This window comes from Carassius auratus, chromosome 19, assembly GCF_003368295.1.
Source record: "Carassius auratus strain Wakin chromosome 19, ASM336829v1, whole genome shotgun sequence".
NCBI lineage: Eukaryota > Metazoa > Chordata > Actinopteri > Cypriniformes > Cyprinidae > Carassius > Carassius auratus.
This window is the reverse complement of record NC_039261.1, coordinates 24,125,373-24,146,689: the sequence shown is the minus strand read 5'-3', so window position 1 is coordinate 24,146,689 and position 21,317 is coordinate 24,125,373. Positions and strand designations below refer to the sequence as shown.

At 36.0% G+C, this 21,317-nt stretch overlaps 1 pseudogene; it reads right to left on the bottom strand.

Moving 5' to 3' along the window:
- Positions 1-6,901: 6,901 nt before the first annotated feature.
- Positions 6,902-20,579, bottom strand: LOC113119872 (glycogen synthase kinase-3 beta-like; annotated as a pseudogene).
- Between the last annotated feature and the right edge of the window lie 738 nt (positions 20,580-21,317).

Here is a 21,317-nt window from a genome sequence, read left to right as displayed (position 1 = left end):
ACGCTTCTGAGGAAGACTGCAGGTTGCAGTCGAAACATGTCAAGGTAAAGAGAAAGCTTTTTTTTCTCCACCTGAACATTTTTGTCTTTCTAGAAGAAAACTGTCTGGATTTTAAACAGAACATCTTATAACTAACTTCCCCATAAGCATCCACAAGAACTTAAACTAAATGTAATAATTTAGCTATGGTGTTGTAGTGCTAAAAATAAATGCAGTTACTAAAGTATTTGGGCATAAAATATGGTTACCATGGTACATTTTTGTGAGTCGTAATGCCCAAAGGTTTGTTGCTGCGACACAGTTAAAACACTTATAAGATAAACATTCATCACAGCAAGCATCATTTGACTCAACAGGATACAGTGTGTTTGTGAGGAGATGTATATATATATATATATATATATATATATATATATATAGAGAGAGAGAGAGAGAGAGAGAGAGAGAGAGAGAGAGAGAGAGAGAGAGAGAGACATACAGTGCCCTCCATAACTATTGAAACAGTAAAGACATAATGACGAAAGACCTAATAATAAAATGTGACATTCTGTAGTAATGTTTTACCAAATAAAAAGGACAGCACTTTTAGAGTTCATCCCACTATTTGATGTGAGCATGAGTATTGGAACAGTTGAATTTAAGACAGATGTTAAAAGCTGATATTTAGTTGCAGATCCCTTGCAATCAGAGCAGTGAGTCTGCAACCCATAGACATCACCAGACTCTTGGTCTTATGCTTTGAAATGCTTTTCTCCAGCCTTTAATGCAGTCGATTCTGCCGAACTGTTGCTTGTTATGGGGAGTTTCTGCCATTGGTCTCCTCTTCAGCTGGTGAAATTAATGTTAAATCAGATTTAAAGATTGATTTGGGCAATCTAAGACTTTACACTTCTTTGCCCTGATAAAGTCCTTGACTGAACTGGCAGGGTGTTTTGGGTCATTGTCCTGATCCAATATGAAGTGCTTTCTAATGAGTTTGGTGGCATTTTCTTGAATATTGGTAACCAAGATGATTTTGTTCACTTCCAAATTCATCATGCTACTGCCATCATATATGAAGTCATCATTAAAATGAAGAGGTCCTGTTCTAGAGACAGCCATGCATGCACATGCCATGACACCAGCTCCACCAAGCTTTACAGATGAGGATGTATATGCTCAGGATCATTTGCAGTTCCCTTTTTTCTCCACACTTTTGCTTTCCAATCACTTACATAAAGATTAATCTTTGTCTAATCGGTCCATCAACTCAGTGCCAAAACTCTACTGGCTCACATTTGAAGAATCTTGCCTTTCTATTTTTGGTGCTGATCAGAGGTTTGCATCTTGCTGTGTAGCTTCTGTAATTCTGTGTCAAATTCTCCTGCGGACTGTAGATTGACAGAGCATCACCCCAGCTTTCTGGAGGTTGTTGGTGATTTTTCAGACATGTATTTTAGGGTTCATTTTTCATTTATTGTTGTTACTGTTCCAATACGCATGGAGGGCACTGTATATATCCTCTGCAATGTTTTGTATATCTTATGATTTGCTTTCAAATTCTGTACTTTGCTTTCAAATTTAAATGTACTGTTATAAACAACAACATTATTATCAGGATATATATTAATGTTATTATTTTTCAAATAACAGTTTGAAAGATATTCTCTGATGCGTACTATTATGACAAATGCATTTCCAATTCTCCGTCTGGAGTTCAGTGGTTTGAGAATGAAATCTTGAGGGGCGAGTCCCACATCAGAAACAATAAAATAATTCATCAAGAACAGATTGTGGAGGTGCAGTCTGGGGTCACGATCAGAACGGCACTCTGAATAAAAAATGTAGAGGCTTAAAAAAAAAAAAAACACACAAGCATGCATTGCATTTTTATTAGAAAGAGACAAGGGTCCACAGTTATCAGCACTAATAAAGCCGAGGTTATGATGGTTAACACATTCAAAAGCTAAAATAAATTTTTAAAGAATCAAGGACTAGTATTGTGGTTTAAACAGCAGACTTCTCAAACACCAACACAAGGACTGCTAATGTTAGATTAAAAGCAAATTCACATACATCTACAAAGAGGGAAAGGGAGCGCCGATTTTGTACATTTGAACAATTCAAGCTTAAAAGGATGTACAGAATCATTTGAACATGGTATGCTATGCAAGCACATTTACATTTTTTTTAATCAACTACAATTTGGGAGAGACTACTTATAATCCTGTACATCACACCACTATGCAACATATTTGCCTGATGAAGTCTAATACTAGTGTTTTACTCATTTTGCGGCGCTGATTCCAAAAGTAGTGCCTGTTTTGTTAAAACATGTCGCACTTTTCTCACAAACCATGTGCATTTTATAGCATTTGCAAGGTAAAGAGGTTTTGTATTTTCCACTAATCAGCAGACAAACTGCCACAAGAGACATGTTTCCTATCCTCTGGGCCAGATTACTTGAACTTCTCGAATATGAATGATTCTAAACACATTATTTTATGATAGTGACAGAAGTGAAGAAAATGCAAACATGCCCCAGATGTTTGCTGTGAGTTTTATTCACATACAAACAGCAACAGAGAATTGCAGACCTTGTGTACCTCCACTTTTGAAGATTGGAAGTGATGCATTATAAAAGCTCACTTTTGTAATTAAAACCAAAACATTTGACATTTGACCATTTGTTATTTTGGTAAGCGCGTTAACTATAATACATATACATAATTTGGGAACGCTTTACTATAAGGTCTCAATAGGTAACACTATTTAATGCATTAACTAACATGAGCAATGTGTTTGTTACAGTATTTAATCTTTAGTAATTTAACTTAATAAAAATTAGTTTGTGTTACCTATTTAAGTTTTTGATTTTAAGAATGCAGTAGTAAATGTTCAAATTGCAAGTTGAAATATAATGTAAAAATGTAACCCATATTTTATTCTTATTCTGTGAAAAAGCTGTAGACCATGTTTTTATTTTAATGTATTAAGATTATACCATTCTACCATCAAATTAGGTAACATTAGAAAAAAAATCTTCATTTAATCTTAAAAAAGGGGGTAGAAACGTATAACTGAACCGCAAATCGATGAGCTCATCTGAATATCTGCTTTGGTTTCAAGTATAATGAGCAGATTTAAAAAAATATTACAAACTATCTTGTTTTTTTCTGTCCTGTCATTTCCATAATATAATTAAGAGTGAAAAGTGTGGTAATAAAGCTGAAATGACTGTCGCTGCTGACGAGGAAACACTTTAAAGATGTCATTTCAGTCCATTACTCTGCTTTATAGCCTTTCCTACATTTCACCAATCCATTCAAGCCTTCTGTGTTTGCGTTACTTTAAGTGTCACTTCTCCTTGTGTCTATTAATAGCTTTATAACCATAGAAGTATTTATAAAAGAGCCATAGTGATAATGATAAATGTGACCTTTTAACATGAATAAAACATCAACAGAGCTGTGCATTTATAAACCTCACAAGCGATCGTTTTCGCTCACGTTTTACAATACGGAGACGGCCGATGATAACAGCACTGGTGACTGAAGTTGGTTTATTTACACTGTTGTTAATCTCATTAGTGCGTTTCTTTCTTTCGAGGTCTTTCATTAGGCTTCTGAAAGTTAATTAATTACTCACTCCCACGTGGCTTGCAAAAGACATTTTCTTGTTTCTCGGAATAACAAATACAAAGGATCCGCTTCATTATGAACGAATGCTCTCGCAAAACACTTTCCACCTCCACTTTCACAAAATGACTTCTCGTGCACCTCGAGCAGGTTTAACCAAGCCGAAATTTACCGCTTAACTGCCGGCGCACAAATTCAGAATTTCTTCATGCAAGCCGAACAAAGGATGAGGTATTCAAAAACTTTTTGCAAACATTTAATTCCATCAGAGCTATTTTTTTTCTAGATACCTGACTAGTTTTCTTTTGCACAGCTCAGAATATTTGAAGTGGGAGGAAAAGTCATGCATTCATGCCTTGAACTGCGATTCAGTGCCAAAAGGAAACACGTTTCTAAGTTTTATAAATAGTCTCATTTAAATATAAGATGCACCACAGCTAAAGGCTCCCCTTAAAGCTAAATATGATATACTTTTTTTTTTTTCGGCCACAAACACAAAGAACATTGTTTATATAAGAAGAAGTGGTTTTAAGTCAAAAATCATGCTGATGTAGAAAGCAAGAGAGGTCTTGTGTTGAAACAGTCAATGTGAGCTCACTTTTCAAATCCTATATGATCAATTTTAATTATTTGCTCTACAGGTATGCAATTATTACACACCATTTATTTGAATTACTAAAAAATGATTCAATTCCCCTGAACAAAAGCAAAAGCATAAAAAGTCTTTAGTCTCAAAATATGTGCACTTGTTTTATGAACTCCCATGATATTTGAAACTTTTAAAAATGTTATTATATTCGAAAGAGTGCTCTTAAACTAAATATATAAAAATATATTCGAAAACATGTCAAACCAACACAGTGTAAATACTAAATAAACTATTCTATTTCAAATGATAGAATAATTGAATAATAAGAGAAAGCAGAATCCCAGTAAAAGACATTCATCTGAAAGATATGATGTGTTGGCCAATTTTCATTGATTTGCCCATTTTTTAACTAAATTTATGCAAAATATGCATAATAGCAACATGAATGCAAATTAAATTTTCACTTAAATAGCCTATAGGTTTTAATAAAAAAGCAAAGATAATATACATCTAATTCATAGAAATACTGAATAATAACCCAATTAATTATAATAGGTATTAAATTTACAAGTCACTTCTGGGAATTTATCTGGGAATAAATTATAAAACAAATATAAAAATAAAAAAATAAACTATAATTTTCATTAACTCTAAAGTCATAGATTCTTATTACAGAGACACACAATGAGATCAATTAACCTCACAACTATTTTGGTTGACTAAATCTTACAAATGATGAAATAACAAAATTTTTAACAAAAAATAGCACAGCCATTCTGTTGAGATCGTGGCATCTGAACAAGAGATAAAAATTCTGGAAGGAGGGTCATTTTGTCCCATCTTACCCCACTGTTGGAGAATATTTGACCCCAGTGGGAGGACTGTAGCCCCACTGTAATTAAGATTCGGACATACTACCGAACTCAGCATTTAAAATAATTAAAAAACAGCATATCACACTTGGCACTTTTTATATATATGTTTTCAAAAACAGCAGAGAATACACATTAAAATGCATAGTGCAGTTCCCTGGATGTCAACATGTTTACTCCCAATACACTGCATTAACAGTGGAAGAGAGCATCAGACGCTTGACGGCTCATCTCAAAGTATTACCAGTAATGACCTGTCAGCCGAGCGCTGACCCATGCACATGGACAGAAACACCCATGCACATAGGAACATGGGCCGCTTTCCCTGGCCTACCATTCATTTAACTGGCGAGTCGATTTTCTGAACAGATTACACTGAATTATCGGAAACATTTGCAATTAATGTGCAGGTTGTTTCCTGGCAACCATCTCTTAAGGCTCGCACACATCAGACAGTGATAATCTGGAAAGGCCAGAGGTGGCTGAAATTATTAACACAATCTGCGTCGCATGCTAATGCATGCCGTGAGGCCAAGATTTGATGGGCTCCACAAGTTCCTCAAAAACCATCTCCATAAACAGAATTGAATGCAAGCATGTTTATTACCCGCCATTGCGTATTTTTGTGCGATGATGCCCTCTGGTGCACGCTTGTTTTTATTGCTCATTTACAACAATGTGATTTGAAAATGTTTTAGGCTTGAAGGTGGAACAACATCCAAAACAGCTATTTTTAAAGTCTTTGTATTAGAAACAGCAGATGGCCTTGTTTTGTCAATATTGTGCTTTGCTGAATGACTAAACAATATTGCTTTTGGTCGCATATAACACAAAATACTCCAAATGACGTCCTTAGCAATGCATATTAGTAATCAAATATTACGTTTTTAATATATTTACAGTAGGAAATTTACAAAATATCTCCATGGAATATGTTCTTTACTTAATATATTAATGATTTTTGTCATGAAATGAAAATCAATAATTTTGACCCATACAAGTGTGTTTTTGGCTATTGCTACAAATATACCCCAGAGACTTAAGACTGCTTTTGTGCTGCAGGGTCACTAGAGCTTTAGAAAGTGTAACTTTCTCAGATGTAATGGCCTCACCTGCTGTAACATTACACAACAAGTTGGAAAGAAAATCGCACATGAAGAACCGAACGTGACAAAATAATATTGTGATAACTCTTTACTCACTGTTTTTTAACTCGAGACTGTCCCTTAGCTCCAGGTCACTTTCAGACCGCTCGTCCTGTAGTAGAGGTTGCTTTGAACAAGAAAGCATCTGCTAAATGACAAATAGCCTTGATAAAATGAAAAACCAATTAAAAATATTGTAACAAATGCATATTTCACAAACATATACATTAGTATACATAATATACAAGTATATACATTAAGCAGGGTTCAAACATTCAAGAATCCTAATATTTTGCATTGATTTATATTAATACAATTTGTTTTCAACAATTAATATATTATTTAAATTTATTGGTTCAAGACCACTAGTAAAAATGCTTTCTATTTGAATACAATTCGTTTTTATTACAAAATAATAGTTGCTATTATGTAAATTATAATATATAATATTATAATATATTAATATTATATATCAAATTCTATAATTGAGTGAAAACATCCGTTTCTAAAACAGATTTTCCATCACAAATTTTCAGTGGTCTCACTTTTGGCTGCACCATAAATGTTTTCAAATAGATGTAAATTGAGCAGGTAAGAAGGTAAAATTCACTTGCAGCACAACACACACACACACACACACACACACACACACACACCAGCACTGCCTCTGAAAACTCAGTTTCATCATTTTATTAAATGAATTCAGTTTATTCTGACAAGCTCTCTCCATTCGTCTCTCTCTTTTTCTCAGGACACGATTCCCCTGGGCCAGAACGCTGAGGCAGAAATTTACAATTAACAAAAAAAAAGGTAATAACAGACGAACGTTTGTATGGCAGGCTTAAGGCAGAAACGGAGGGAGGGAAGGATTATAGGAGCAATGAAGGGGAAGAGACTTCCAGACTGGTCTCAATTCATTTAACAAGCCTTCAAGGAGAGGAAAATAAACTTCAAAGCCAAATACACATTTAATATATATATATATATATATATATAAATAAAAAAATTCTAAGAGTACACATACATGATGCTATGGGCTTGATTCACAGACTGGCAAAACCTCCACGAAGCAGCCGATTCACTTCAGAGACCGTCCCTGTCATGAAAAACTGACCGTATGAGCATGGCTTCCAGTGCACCTTTAGAAAAATCTGCTCAAATTTCCAAGTAACGAACAAAGCATGACCCTTCTGGACACGCACGCTCAAAAAATGATTCTCTTTTATCACAGATTGAGAGCTGAGCTTATGAACTGACATACAGTACGCTGACAAGGCTTACTATTTCACAAAAAAAAGAAAAAAAGTGAAACTTTCTGCCCCAACATTACAGTGCAAAACAATAAATACTGTAAATGACAAACAAAACGGACGTCAAGCTCTTCAGAGCTTAGAGAAGACAGCCCAAGAGAGATGAAGGGAGAGAAAGACATCAGTACAGTGTCTGTATTTACATCTTACACAGGGCTTGAACTGAACAACATAAAAAAACATGAGAGTAGCATGAGCACCACAGAAAGATTGAAGACGTACTGAATGAAACACTGAATTATGAAACCTGACGTCACTTAAACACATATAAAGACTTGGTAATCTCAAGCATAAATTAAGCCTAGACCCAGAGGATCATTAACAGTTAATGATAATTAAATGCCCAGGAATATAAAGTCACTTCAGTTCAGTACAACAATAAAGTCTTGCATATCTCTTTCTCTCCCTTCTTAATGGTCAACGACAGCGTTAAACCTTTTCTCAACTAGCTTTTCTTTTGCTCCACAGAGAAACGACTGCAGATTCTGTCCCAAAAGCCCATTCCATTCACCAATTTAAAATAATAAATATATTTGCTAGAAGGTAAAAGTTTTTTTTAAATACAATAAAATAACTGTATAAAACCACCACATTTAGTCTCACCTCTTCTCCTTGACATTTACAAGACACATCATTTACCGTGACTGCTTGCTCCCTGCTAAATCTATTTTACACCCGATAGGGTTATTGAGAGGGACAAGAGTGTTACTCCTAAACAAATCAAGGGGAAACATCCATCGATCACTCTGATTGAAATAAATTAAGATACAAATTAAGACAGAGGACCCGCCCCTAGCCACTGAACCAATCATATTTGACCTCCAAAACACACCGGGAGTTGCGTTATGGTTGCGCGTGAGCTTTACTAGGAGCGTACGCAGCGCTCTCGAGATCGACTACCTCTATTATCTGAAGCAAATATTAGCAGTATAACTTTTGTTGTTGTTGTTGTTTGTTTGCCTGTGTATGGCAGTGTGTTGGGGTGTATGTGTTTGTCCAGGATGTTTCTCTGTAGACTGTAAGTTTGTTCAACAGTCAGCAAACTCCGGGTTCCCAGACCGCCGTGCAGAAACTGGTAATTCTGCCACGTGTGACACCAGAATCAGGCTGGAAATGTAGCTATAGGTAGGAAAGGCCATGTACGAGGTATAGAGTGTGTAAGACTGAGTGTGTGTGGTCAGAGGGAGAGATGTGCGCTGAGATGGCTCAGATGCTGTGGTGTGTAAGCTTGATTTTTTTGAGAGGCAGCCTCAGTTGCTGTTGGTCAGAGTAGATCCGGGCTGTACAGACCCTTCAGAGACATCTGGAAGAGAATAAAGGGGACAAAATCAATAAAATATTTGTCAGTGTGATCAGCAAACACAAGGCATAAACAGACAAAATGTTATTTACACTAGTGTTCAAACATTTGGGTCAGCAAGATAAACAGACACTAAGGAAGTAAATAAAAGTTTTTGTTTACACAATATATTTATGTGTATTGTGTTTATTTATTGTCTATTTATAAATGCATACACATTCAGTATACATTTAGAAAATTGTTTACATGTATATACATTTATATAAATATATTTAATATATACACATAACATTTTTTTTTTCAAATATATAAAAGCATGTGTGTGTATTTATATATACATAATAAAACACAGCACACACACACGTATTATCTAAACAAAAACTAATTTTGGATGTGAATAATTGGGATTTACAGCACTTTAATATTAATGCAGCCTTAGTAAGCAAAAGAGACTTTTTTTTTTTACTTTAAAAGAATAATATATACACAGGAGTTAAATTAATACCCAAGTAGGATGTTACTACATCAGAAAAGTTATTTCAGAAGCAGGGAAAGTTATTGTCCGTGAAAGATAATGAGAAGCAGCGTTTTTCTAATTGGAATAAATACACTGATTAATTGTGCACTATACAAAACAGGAAGGCTTTATTAACATTAAGTTAATAAGATGATTTTTGATTTCATGTTGTCTTAACCCCATCCCCTCGCAGAGCATCAGTGAGAAGGATAAGAACATTACCGTTGGAGGAAGCTACGGTCTGTGCGCGGGCATGAGGTGGAATGAGAGAGGAATTGAGCTGCGGCTGAATCATCAGCTCTGAAATAAAGAGAAACACACTCTGTTGACAGACCTCCAAGTGGAACCAACAAAGAAGAAATATATCGAAAGCTCTTAAGAACAGAAACGTTTCACACAAACCATCTCGCAGTTGAATGGTAAAAAAGCATGTGCAAGCACTGCATCACCATTATACCAAAAGAGGAAAAAAGTCTAAATAAGAAAGAAAAGCAACAGGATATTTTGGAGGGGCTGAGCAAGTGCTGCTAGTCTCCCCTCAATCGCTTCTGATGTATTTTCTTCCCTGAAGTCCAATTATATTAGTCAAGGTTTCTTGCATCAAACGTAGCTGTAATTTAGTTTTACATGACCATTTGCCGCCCTCTCTCTAACCCTCAGAATTAAAGGAATGGTTCATCCATAAATGAAAAATCTGTCATCATTTACGCACACTCAAGTCTTTCCAAATTTGCATTATTTTATTTCTTATGCAGATCACAAAAAGAGATTTGTACTGGCCGTGCAATTCATTTCCATAGGGATTAAAGCTTTCAAGCTTCAAAAAAAAGGATGTAAAGGTATCAAAAAATTATTATAAACGACCATAAGATATTTGAAATTTAAATCACTATTCAGTGATAAACATCTTGTGCTGCATTGAAGAACATCATATATGTCATCATAATTAATGACAACATGGTGATACCGGTGTTAAACCACAACACCGTGCACGTCACTTGCCCACTATGGCACCGACCCCCATCACCATTTAGATGTTTTTACAGTAATAAAAATCATTATAGTTCAGTAAAAGAACAGACACTACAATTAAAAACTGAACGCAGCTGCTCAATGCAGCGTGGCCGAACGACAGTAGCCTCACAGATCAGATTTCATTTCTCCAGTGAGTCGAGCTGACTGAAAAGAAGAGTGAGGAGACACAGACAAGATGATGATGGATGATTTAGTTTCCAAACGAAATGCAAAAGCGCCTGTTTTTCAATATTTTTGATTATGAAAAGCCTGTTGAGATTTTGGACGTTTTTTTTTACATTAGTTTCTTACTCAATTGGTTCCATATTGTTTGCTGATTTTTACTTTATTTAAACTTTTTGTTAATTATTTATTTTATTTGACATCAAGGTGTATGCCGTGCCTTTCTACGTTTCTTATTTATTTGGTTATGCTATATATTATACATGTTTACCTAGCCTATTTCCAGTTTTGTATACCTATTTAAACTTTATGCAAGTTATTTGTTATTTTCCATTAGGCATAGCCTGCCCTACGGCATGGAGTATTTTCATTTGTTTTGTTAGTGAGAGTTCTATGTTTTCTACACAGGCTAAAGTGAGTTTGAGTCACCTGTGTTGGTGAAGTTGAAAAGCGGAGGCAGCTCTCGACCGCTGGGCAGACGGGTGCCAGGTTGGCGCAGCTCGTCAAAGAAGGCATGAGCACAAGCCTGGAGCGGAGTCAGTCGTGTCACTGGTGTGTACTCTAACAGCCGAGAGCACAGGGCGATCGCCTCAGGCGGAGTTCTGGGTTTAAACACCTGTGGAGGAATGACATAAGAAAGAGAAACGTCAATCGAGAGGAAACCATGCTAGACTCAACAGACAGCTGACTGAAATTAGATACTCACTGAAAAAATTAATAAAAAAATATATATATACACACACACACACAGAAAAGAAAAATAGACAAAATGTGTGAACACCTGTTTCTTTACCACCACTTGCCTTTAATACAACTTCTAACCCTTTAGAACAGAATTCTACAACTTCTGAACAGTGTCCAGGTTAAATGCACCGTGTGAATTCACCGATGAATCACAGCATTGGTGTCTGCGATTACATTTAAAGCAATTGCAGCTCCTTCAGATGTTGGCTCTGTGAAGTTGTCTGTGGTTGGGTTTTGTTGAAACAGGGTCTTAAAGTGAATATTGAGGATAGTGGTCACTTTACTATTGAGATGACAGAGTTTTTTTTTTCTTTTCTACAGATGACTCCCTAACTTACAAACCACATGTGCTGTACCTGGTGAAAAAGCTGAGGCTAAAACTTGGTTTTTATTTTCAAATTAAGTTGTGTTTTTCTTTTAATGCAAAAAAGCAAATGGCTGCCACCTCTTTTTTTGTATATATCTGTTTTGGATTATGGTGATATTTTATACATGCATACTTCTGCACAGAATTTTCATCTGCTTGACACAGCTTACCATGCTTCGTTGAGGTTTATTACAAATTGCAAAGCACTGACTCACCACTGTGAGCTATACTCTGGGGTTGGATGGCCTCTTCTAGCCACTCGAAGGCTATGTCATCGGTACACTTTTATATAGAAGGCAATTCTTGGTCTCCTGCCAAGCTACCTATGTGTCTATATCATACAGAAAAGCAATGGGTGACACTTTTTGCATTCTCAGGGCTTTTTTATGCTCTCTGTGCCAAAGACTCAGAATTGAGAAAGAAGTCTTTTCTGTATTCTGCACCCTCGGCATGAAATAAGTTGCAAAAAGACTTGAAAGTAACTGATTTAGTCTCGCTAAATACATTTCAATCTTAAATGAAAGACGTAGAGGCAGATGCCTTAATATGTAATTTTTTTTTAGATTGTAGAAATGATTGCAAATGATTTGAAGTGTTAGTTTTAGTTTTCTGTGCTATTTGTCTGTACCTATTTTTTTGTATTACGTTTTATATTCTGCTGCCTGTCTTGGCCAGGTCACCCTTGCAAAAGAGGTTTTTAATCTCAAAAGGGATTCTCCTGGTTAAATAAAGGTTAAATAAATAAAATAAAATGATGTGCATCAAAGTTTTAGTGGAAAAAAGGTATTCAAACAGTCCTCATCTCCAGTTGTGTTGCATGAGAGAGATTGAAGATGACAAAGACGTGTGAAATAAAAGTGTGTGGACATTAACAATTCTCATTTATAATCATTACTAATGTCCATTAATCACAATAAGCTTTGTGCTATATTACCGTTTATTAAACAAATAATCAGCAATTTATAACGAAATTCTACAAATAAATACTCTTTTGGTGCTCATTAATGTGTGATGAGCAATTGCTTTAGCGCTTCAGTTCAAGCGGAACGTGAACCTGTTATATCTTTCTCTTTTCTTCTCTTTATTATAGTCTGAAATTAACATGTATGAACATCAAAAAGTAAGCTATTTTATAAGATACAGTACAACTTATTGAAATGTCTTGTGTAAGCACTCACTGAGTGTTTCAAACTGTGGAAAGTGTGTAAAGTTTAGGTAAACAATGCCACGTAACATTACACTGACCTCAGAATAACCTTGTGGCATCTAGAAGCTCATTAGTCAGTTGTTTCTTATAGGAGCCAATTGCTCCTTAATTGATTTTTTTTGTTGTTGTCTGGGGCTCTGTAGAGAATTAAACGATAAATGAAAGGTAATTGTAACTGCTGAATTTGGTAAACTAGTCTAAAACCTATGTAAGTTATTAAAATCGTTTCATTACATGTCGGTCAGATGGTTTCTTCCCGTCTCTTGGACAGAACAAGCAGTAAACTCGCAGAAGTTGTTACTTGAGAATATTTAGAAGCCAGTTTTGTAACACAGCTAACTGATATCTCATGGCTTTGGCTGTAGATGTGAGTCAGATATTTGTGAGAGATTTTACCTTGGTCCATGGATGTGCTTTGATCTGTGGGAATTTGAACTCGGTGTAGTTCGGGTTCATTTCACGGATCTGTTCTCTTGTGGGTGTTCCAAGTATCTGAGCGGACAGACAGAAACATCCGTAAAGAATGCTGGGTGAAAAGTAAAAAAAAAAACACTAGCATTCATGGATTTTGAAAGTCTCTGATGCTCAGCAAGGCTGCAAAAAAAATCAAGAGAGCAATATTGGTAAATATTATTACAATTTAAAGGGGTCATAGGATGTTGCTAAAAATATCATTATGTAATGCAATGTGTTTATGTGGTTTAAGGTTAAAAATAAAAAAAAAACATTATTTTCCACATACTGTAGATTATTGTTTCTCCTCTACGCCCTGCCTTTCTGAAATCCGTTGATCTTTACAAAGCTCATTGTTCTGAAAAGCGAGGTGTGCTGTGATTGGCCAGCTATCCAGTGAGTTGTGATTGGCAGAACACCTCAAGCACGTGATAGAAATGTTACACCCCTCACCATACTGTGATGCAGTGTGTCCCGGCTGGATGAGAAAAATAAAACCCATTACCAACGAGGCATTCGTTGCATCCAGTGGGGACATAATTACTGATTATAATGACTTATACTGTGATTTATGCGTTGTGTATTGCGCTGCGTAAACATTAAACCATGTCTGCATTTATGATCGGAGAAACAACAAACACTACTCTACACTGCTCAAAACTCAGGTTTGAATTATCAGTGGTAAATTTTTAAATATGTTAATATACTTACAGACTCTGAGTCAGAAACGCCAGACTGTCAGAAACAGACACTGGCATTGTAGGCTACTTTTCCAGGAGACAGCCCTTGTCCTCCACAAAGTCAGCTGCACCTTCTGTATATTTGTGGTTGAACTGTTCCAGAACAGTGTTGTACTGTAAATACAACTTAACCACTGATTTCTAGTTGTGTCTTCTATCAGAAGAGCAAACAAAGTAGCTTTGCTTTTACAACGAAACAGCATCTCCACGACATGACGGCTGCGGCAACAGACAGAAAAAAAGTTACACCTTCTTTCTTTGCGTGAACATTTGGGCGGTGTCATGTAAATCTTCCCACATCGTGACGTAGACATGTCGGAGTGTGTAAGAATGAGCCAATTTAGGTAGGTGTGGTTGACTTTTAACTTTTATAAAGAATATCTCTCTTTGGATTTTTGCAACTTTACAGATCTTCTTTATGCCCCAAGTGCTTGTAACAGTCCAAAGAGAAAGGAAAAATGTAAATTGCATCATATGACCCCTTTAAAATAATAATAGTATAACAACCTAACCCTAATAATAACAAAATATATTTAAAATGTAATTTTTAAAGCTGAATTTTCAAGCTGAAAGTCATTCTAATGTGCTGCTTTGCTCCACAAGAAACACTTGCCTAAGAGTACTGAACTGAATCTAAAAGTACATCTCAAAAGGGTTAGGTTTACCTTTATGATCTCCACTAGCTGGTCCACACCACTGTCTCCAGGGAAGATGGGCTGTCCCAGCAGCAGTTCGGCCAGCACACATCCAGCTGACCAGATGTCAATGTTAGAGGTGTAGTCTGTCGCACCAAAAGATGAGCTCAGGGGCGCGATAGTACCGTGAGCAGATATAAGAGACGTTGGGCTCACCCCTCACCAGCTGCTTTGCACTGAGAGAGACAGATTTGAATTATGAGAAAAACTTTCATCACAGTCGGTATAATTTTTTTTTTTAGATTTATAGCTCCTGAACAAAACAATACCATAAAGTCTCCCTCAAACCTAATACAAAAGAGAGTAAAAAAAGCTCCTCAATTCGATACAGCTGATTCGCTTTCAAACAAAGTGATTATTCCAGTCTGATGTGCATCTCTCCACTCAGCCAAATAACTATTTTCAAGCCCTTGAGTTGCCAAATTGTCCACTTTTTTACAGACATAAAAAGCAGCGTTCGTGTTCTCTCAAAAGAAAACCTAATGGATTGAATGCCTTCAAGTGCCTTACACAATCACAAATTAAATACTTGAAAATTGCGATGAATTAAACAAATGTGGTCTGGATTACAGTGGTCAACCCATCTGCCTATCATCCAAGGGTTCAAAAGGTTCTCTTAAAATCAGCTTTGATATCCATGAGAAAAAGCAGCCAGAGTTTGGCCTGAAGGACGAAAGATCACATCAGAGAGACAATCTGCCCCATCCCATCAATATCTGAATGTATATTGCTTTTGTCAATGAACCGTGGACAAGAACATATTTAACATCGCACTATCAAAAACAAATATAACTTACAAAGACCAGAGGCAGGGCGAGTTAATGCATCGCCAATACACATCAAATCTAGACACCAACTAAGACCCACACTTGCACTCTCAAAATAAAATGACTATTATAGTGTAACAGCCATTAAAACTGAACATAATGTTCACTGGCGGGCAGAAGGACACATTTGAGAAGCCATCAGAAGCCATCACGCTCTCTCTCTCACACACATCGCTGACCTGCCAAAGTCACAGAGCTTGAGAACAGCTGTTTCTGGATCCACCAGAAGGTTCTGTGGCTTGATGTCTCTGTGACACACGCCCTGGGAATGGATGTAGGCCAAACTGCGGAAAAGCTGATACATATACACCTAAGAGAAAACAAGAAGACAAGTAAGCATCTTTATATTAAAGAAAAAGGCAATGTCTCAATCAGCCTGCATTTTTGTATTACTAATTTATTATTCATTTATATTAACATTATTCAGTAATGTTTTTTTTATTATTTAGCTATTGTTTTTTTGTTTTCTTATTCATTATTATATTTTTTTTTATATATCCTTTCCAAAGCATTAACAAAAATATTTAATACTAATGCAAAATTGTACATTTCCGCACACACACATTCTGGCAAGATCAGTAAAATATACATCAAAAAATATAAATAAATAAACAAATTCTTACAATGTGATTCATTTCAAAGTGAAATGCAGGAAATAATGTACGGCGGGCCTTGGGACTCATGATTTGACTGGATTGGGAAACATAGGCAGTAATATTATTATCTAATTTATTTCCTGTCCTTATGGCTTTGGTTATGTCAGCAAAAATAAGAGTTGTTTTAGGAGCATGAAAAGTTATTCAAGCAATAAGCCTTGAGAGGCTGTGTGTCAGTGATTTTCCCACAGTGACAACATAAAAGATATCAAATAAAACAGTAGACAAACAGCTAAATGCATTAATCATGAAAGGAATAATTCTTACTGTAGTAACATTAGCCTAACTGAAAGCTGCTTGTGTTTGTTAGTCATGGAAGTACAAATAAAGCTTCATATCAACAGCATGAACTGATTAATTGTGCACAATTACACCAAATATATTTCTAGAGAATAAAATGGTAGATTTTGATGTGTTGCCTTGTTAAAATTTCAAGAATTGAAGTGTTTGTTCAGTCAACTTCACCTTCACATAACAGATGGGAATAATGGTTTTAGCTTTGCTGAAGTGCCGTGCCACCCTGTAGACGGTCTCGGGCACATAGTCCAGCACCAGATTGAGGTACACCTCGTCCTTCTGTGGAATAAAGATTAATTAACCTCTGAAAATTGTGACAAACAATAAACAGATGATGCTAATCCTGGAACAACATAATAAAACTACCTAATTTTGCTTAATCACAAAATATAATCATTGCAGTTAAAGCAACTGTATTTGAATACATTTCAAAATGTAATTTCTTCCCATGTATTGCAAAACTGAATTTTTAGCATCATTGCACCAGTTTTCAGTATCACCTTCAGAAATCATTCTAATATGCTCAAGAAACATTTCTTATTATTACTAATTTTGAAAACAGTTGAGCTGCTTCATATTTTTTGTGGCAACCAGGAATCTTTCTTTAAAATCATTAATGCCTTTACTGTCACTTTAAATCATTTTAATGCATTACGCATTCCTGCTAAAAATATGAAAAAAAAAATTTTTTTTTAACATTACTGGCCCCAAACTTTCCAACAGTAGTGTAAATATAGACCCAGTTCTTTTACCTTCTCTCCACTGCAATAGAAGAAATAGCGCAGCTTCACTATATTGCAGTGGTCCAGTTTTCTCATGATCTGAAGTTCTCGGTTCTTCACAAACACAGAGAAAGACTGTTAGCAGTCACAGTATTTACACACAGTCAATTCCCCTACAGCAGCCTGGGTTTAAGAGCCTCGTTCGAGGACACAGTGTAGGGTTTGGTAGTGTAAGGTGTAACACTGAAATAGAGGATGTGTCGGTCAAATAACATACTGGTGAGATATTCAATACAGAATACTGAGACTGAGAAGGTCTCTTAACCTAAGACTGATCCCAATTACTGTAAAGCCCCGTTCACACCAAGAACGATAACTATAAAGATAACGATATTAGCGTCCACACCAGTGAACGATATCGTCTGTGTATTCTGAGCGCACGTGCGTCTGCCATAGGGATGCACGATATTGGATTTTGGCCGATATTCGATATGCCGATATTTTCAAAATAATTTTGGCCGATGCAGATACCGATAGATATACACATTTTTCACCTGAAATATTTAAACTTTAATTTTACTGAAGAGAAATCCATGTATCTCTTCTGTACTGATTCTACCATAAATGTATTATTTTACAAATGTAGACAGACATTCACATCTGAAAAACAGGTCAATTATTTAACTTGGAGAATATCGGTTTGGCTCATCGGCAGAAATATTCATATCGACCGATACCGATGATGGTCATTTTAAGCTTTTTTCAGCCGATACCGATGTTGTGCCGATATTATCGTGCATCCCTAGTCTGCCACTTTAAATCCTCGAGCTCGTTACAGCAGGGTGGATTCTGATTGGATGTCAATGTTTGTATCGTTCATCAGCTGGAAAAAAATCGTTCTGAAAATGATTCCAACGATACAGTTTCTCTATGCCTTTATCGTTATAGTTGTAGTGCGGACTCTGCTATTTTTTAATATTGAGAACGATATTTAGAACTATATCTTTATCGTTATCTTTATAGTTATCATGCTTGGTGTGAACGGGCCTTAAGGCCAGTCACTCTGAATGAAAAGCATCTGTTGACTGACAGGTAACAAAGAATTTAGAACACTTAGAATTTACATAATACATTACTCTTTTAGTAATCTTTACTAATCTAATCTAAACAAATCTAACTGGTGGGTCACAATCAGTGTTAGGTTAATATTATTTATATATTATTACAGTATTTATTAACATTTTGAATTTGCTTTTATTTTTTCATATTAATTTTAGTTTTTTTTTCTTTTTTTTGAATTTTTTTTTGTTAAAGTTTTTGTTTTCCATCTATTATTATATTTCTTTCTGCTTTATTTTTAACTACTAAATAACATTTTTTATATGTTCTGTTATCTATTAAAAATTTACTATTCCATGTTACGCAATAAAATAGAGTTTGTGAGCTAGTCAATAATTCAATTTAATTACAATTAACATGCTTGTATAATAGAGAAAAAAATAGACTGAAATTCTACTCATCTATTTAGTAGTTTGTTAAAAGAATTTTTGTTTTTCTAACTTAGGATTTTCAGTGTTCTTGTTGTTGCTGACGTCAAAGACTATGAGACAAACTCTATTACAGTTTATGTGTAATTTAGTACCAGATTATGCAGTTGAGAACTAGTACACAGGAATTACTCTTAAAAAAATGTGTGTGATTGAACAGAAAAAGCCAGCAAGTATTCATATGCTTGACTGTGTCATACCTTAAAGCGCTTGTCCTGAAGCACCTTCTTGATGGCCACCCACTCCTGACTGTCAATGAGGCGTGCCTGATACACCACGCCAAACGAGCCATTACCGATCACCTTGATATCGGTGTAGGACACCTCCTGCGGGCGATCCGGGCCCTGGCCTGGGGTGGCAACCACTGTGGTCACCTTCCCACTGTCTCCTACAACACATTTGAGACATTAGATCTGATTAGATCAGATTGTTCCCTGGGTGTAAACAGACAAATACGCACCAGAAAATGTTGGTCAGGGATGATGTTCTTGCAGCAAGTACATTCATTCAGCAATGCTTTTCTCTAAAATAAATATACTCCTACTGATTTTGCATATTCAGGGTATACTGATTCAAAACATACGGTTAAGTAAATATATTCACATATTATGATTTAAAAAAGGTAATTTCCTGTAAGCATCACTGCCACTGCAAATATGGTATAAAAGCTGTAGAATGATATGCATATTGGACATCAGCTTAAAAATAAAAAGCCTAATGCAAGTGTACTTAGTAAAAACAGTGTGCAAGTCTAAATGAAACATGGCACATATATCACTAAATATGGCCCTGACCTTCACAAAGGGCATTATGAGAGGGTGTGTCAGGAAGGGTAGTTACCACCTATACATCATGCCCTACACTCTAGTAAGGTGCCCAGTAAAGCATTTAAACAATCACTTTAATAACAGCACAAAGGAGAAACACACTGGTCAACCAGCTGTTCTTGTTATGAGTGTATTATAGAGTCTTACATCCTAGTGTGCTGCCTACTTAGCATTGTCCATTGTCCATTATTGCACTGACTAGGGTACTGCCATGTTTTCTCACATCTTATCATGGTAAAGTTGGGTTAATTTGGGATATGGGACCATTGTACTACAGTTTCCTCTGGAAGCTCCATTGTATTATTATATGTTCCATTTAAACATAAATGCACATTCATATGGAAATCAGTACCATGTTATATAAAAGTACCATGGTATTACCATCACTGTACCACGGTAACGTCACTCCTTAATGTGCCTTTATGCCGCACAGTTGGTCAGTATTTCTCGGTTTATAATTTAAATAAATAATTTTCCTTGATTAGCTTAGGCTAGTTTCGTGAAGATGACATAAATGTCAATTTCAGGAAAACATGGGTGTATTGTTCAGATATATACACAATATGTCCATACGATATGCCCACTCGTAAATTAGATAACTTCGCTTTTATACTTACTAGACAGTTTTAAATTTGCGCAAGCCGAGGAACTGTCCGCCAAGGCCTGCGAGACCCCGGGCTTTCCTGCGTTGCTCCCCACGACAGCGGCGGCTCCGGCGGATGCTGCAGCGGCTCCGGACGCCCCCTGAGGCTCAGCAAACGAGGTCGTCCTGGGCCGCCCGCTGCCGCTCATATCTGTCTGAAAGTGTGCCGAGGCTGTGGGGCGACGATCAGCGGTTCTCTCGTCTACTTTGCCTGGTGCGGGATGAAACATTGGGTTAAAAACCAAAATATGACAAACCTTTTTTCCGCGACTCTCAGCGTTCACTCACTCTCTCACGCGTTGAGAATACGCGCAGCCTCATGGGAAATGTAGTTCGAGCTATATTGATCCGGACTCTAAACAACTCCAGGAGCAGGTGTCACACACCTGAGTCACTGCCGCTAACTTTATCATGCACAGTTAGTTATTTTTGTATGTTGTTAATAATAATAATAATAACAAAATAATACTTTAAAGATAGATAGATAGATAGATAGATAGATAGATAGATAGATAGATAGATAGATAGATAGATAGATAGATAGATAGATAGATAGATAGATAGATAGATAGATAGATAGATAGATAGATAGATAGATAGATAGATAGATAGATAGATAGATAGATAGATAGATAGATAGATGTTACACAGATAACCGGAAAACAATTAATAGAATGGGATAAAATGCTTTCACGTTTTATATGGCAAGGGAAAAAGTCCAGAGTACACTTTAAAACATTGCAGCTCCCAAAGGATAAAGGAGGGTGGGCTCTTCCCTCATTAAAAGATTACTATACAGCAGCGCAAATTAGGACAGTGGTGAATTGGTGTGATCCATATTATAATGCCCCTTGGAAGGATATGGAAAGTTGTACTACAAAGAATATTCATATAAAAGCAATACTAGCAGATAATAATTTACGACAATATATAGAAGATCCATGGACAAAGCTTTACTTTAAATGGGCATCTGTGACAAAAGAATTTAAATTATTGGAATATACTCCTTAAATCTTGAAATGGATTGCCTATTCAGACTTCACTA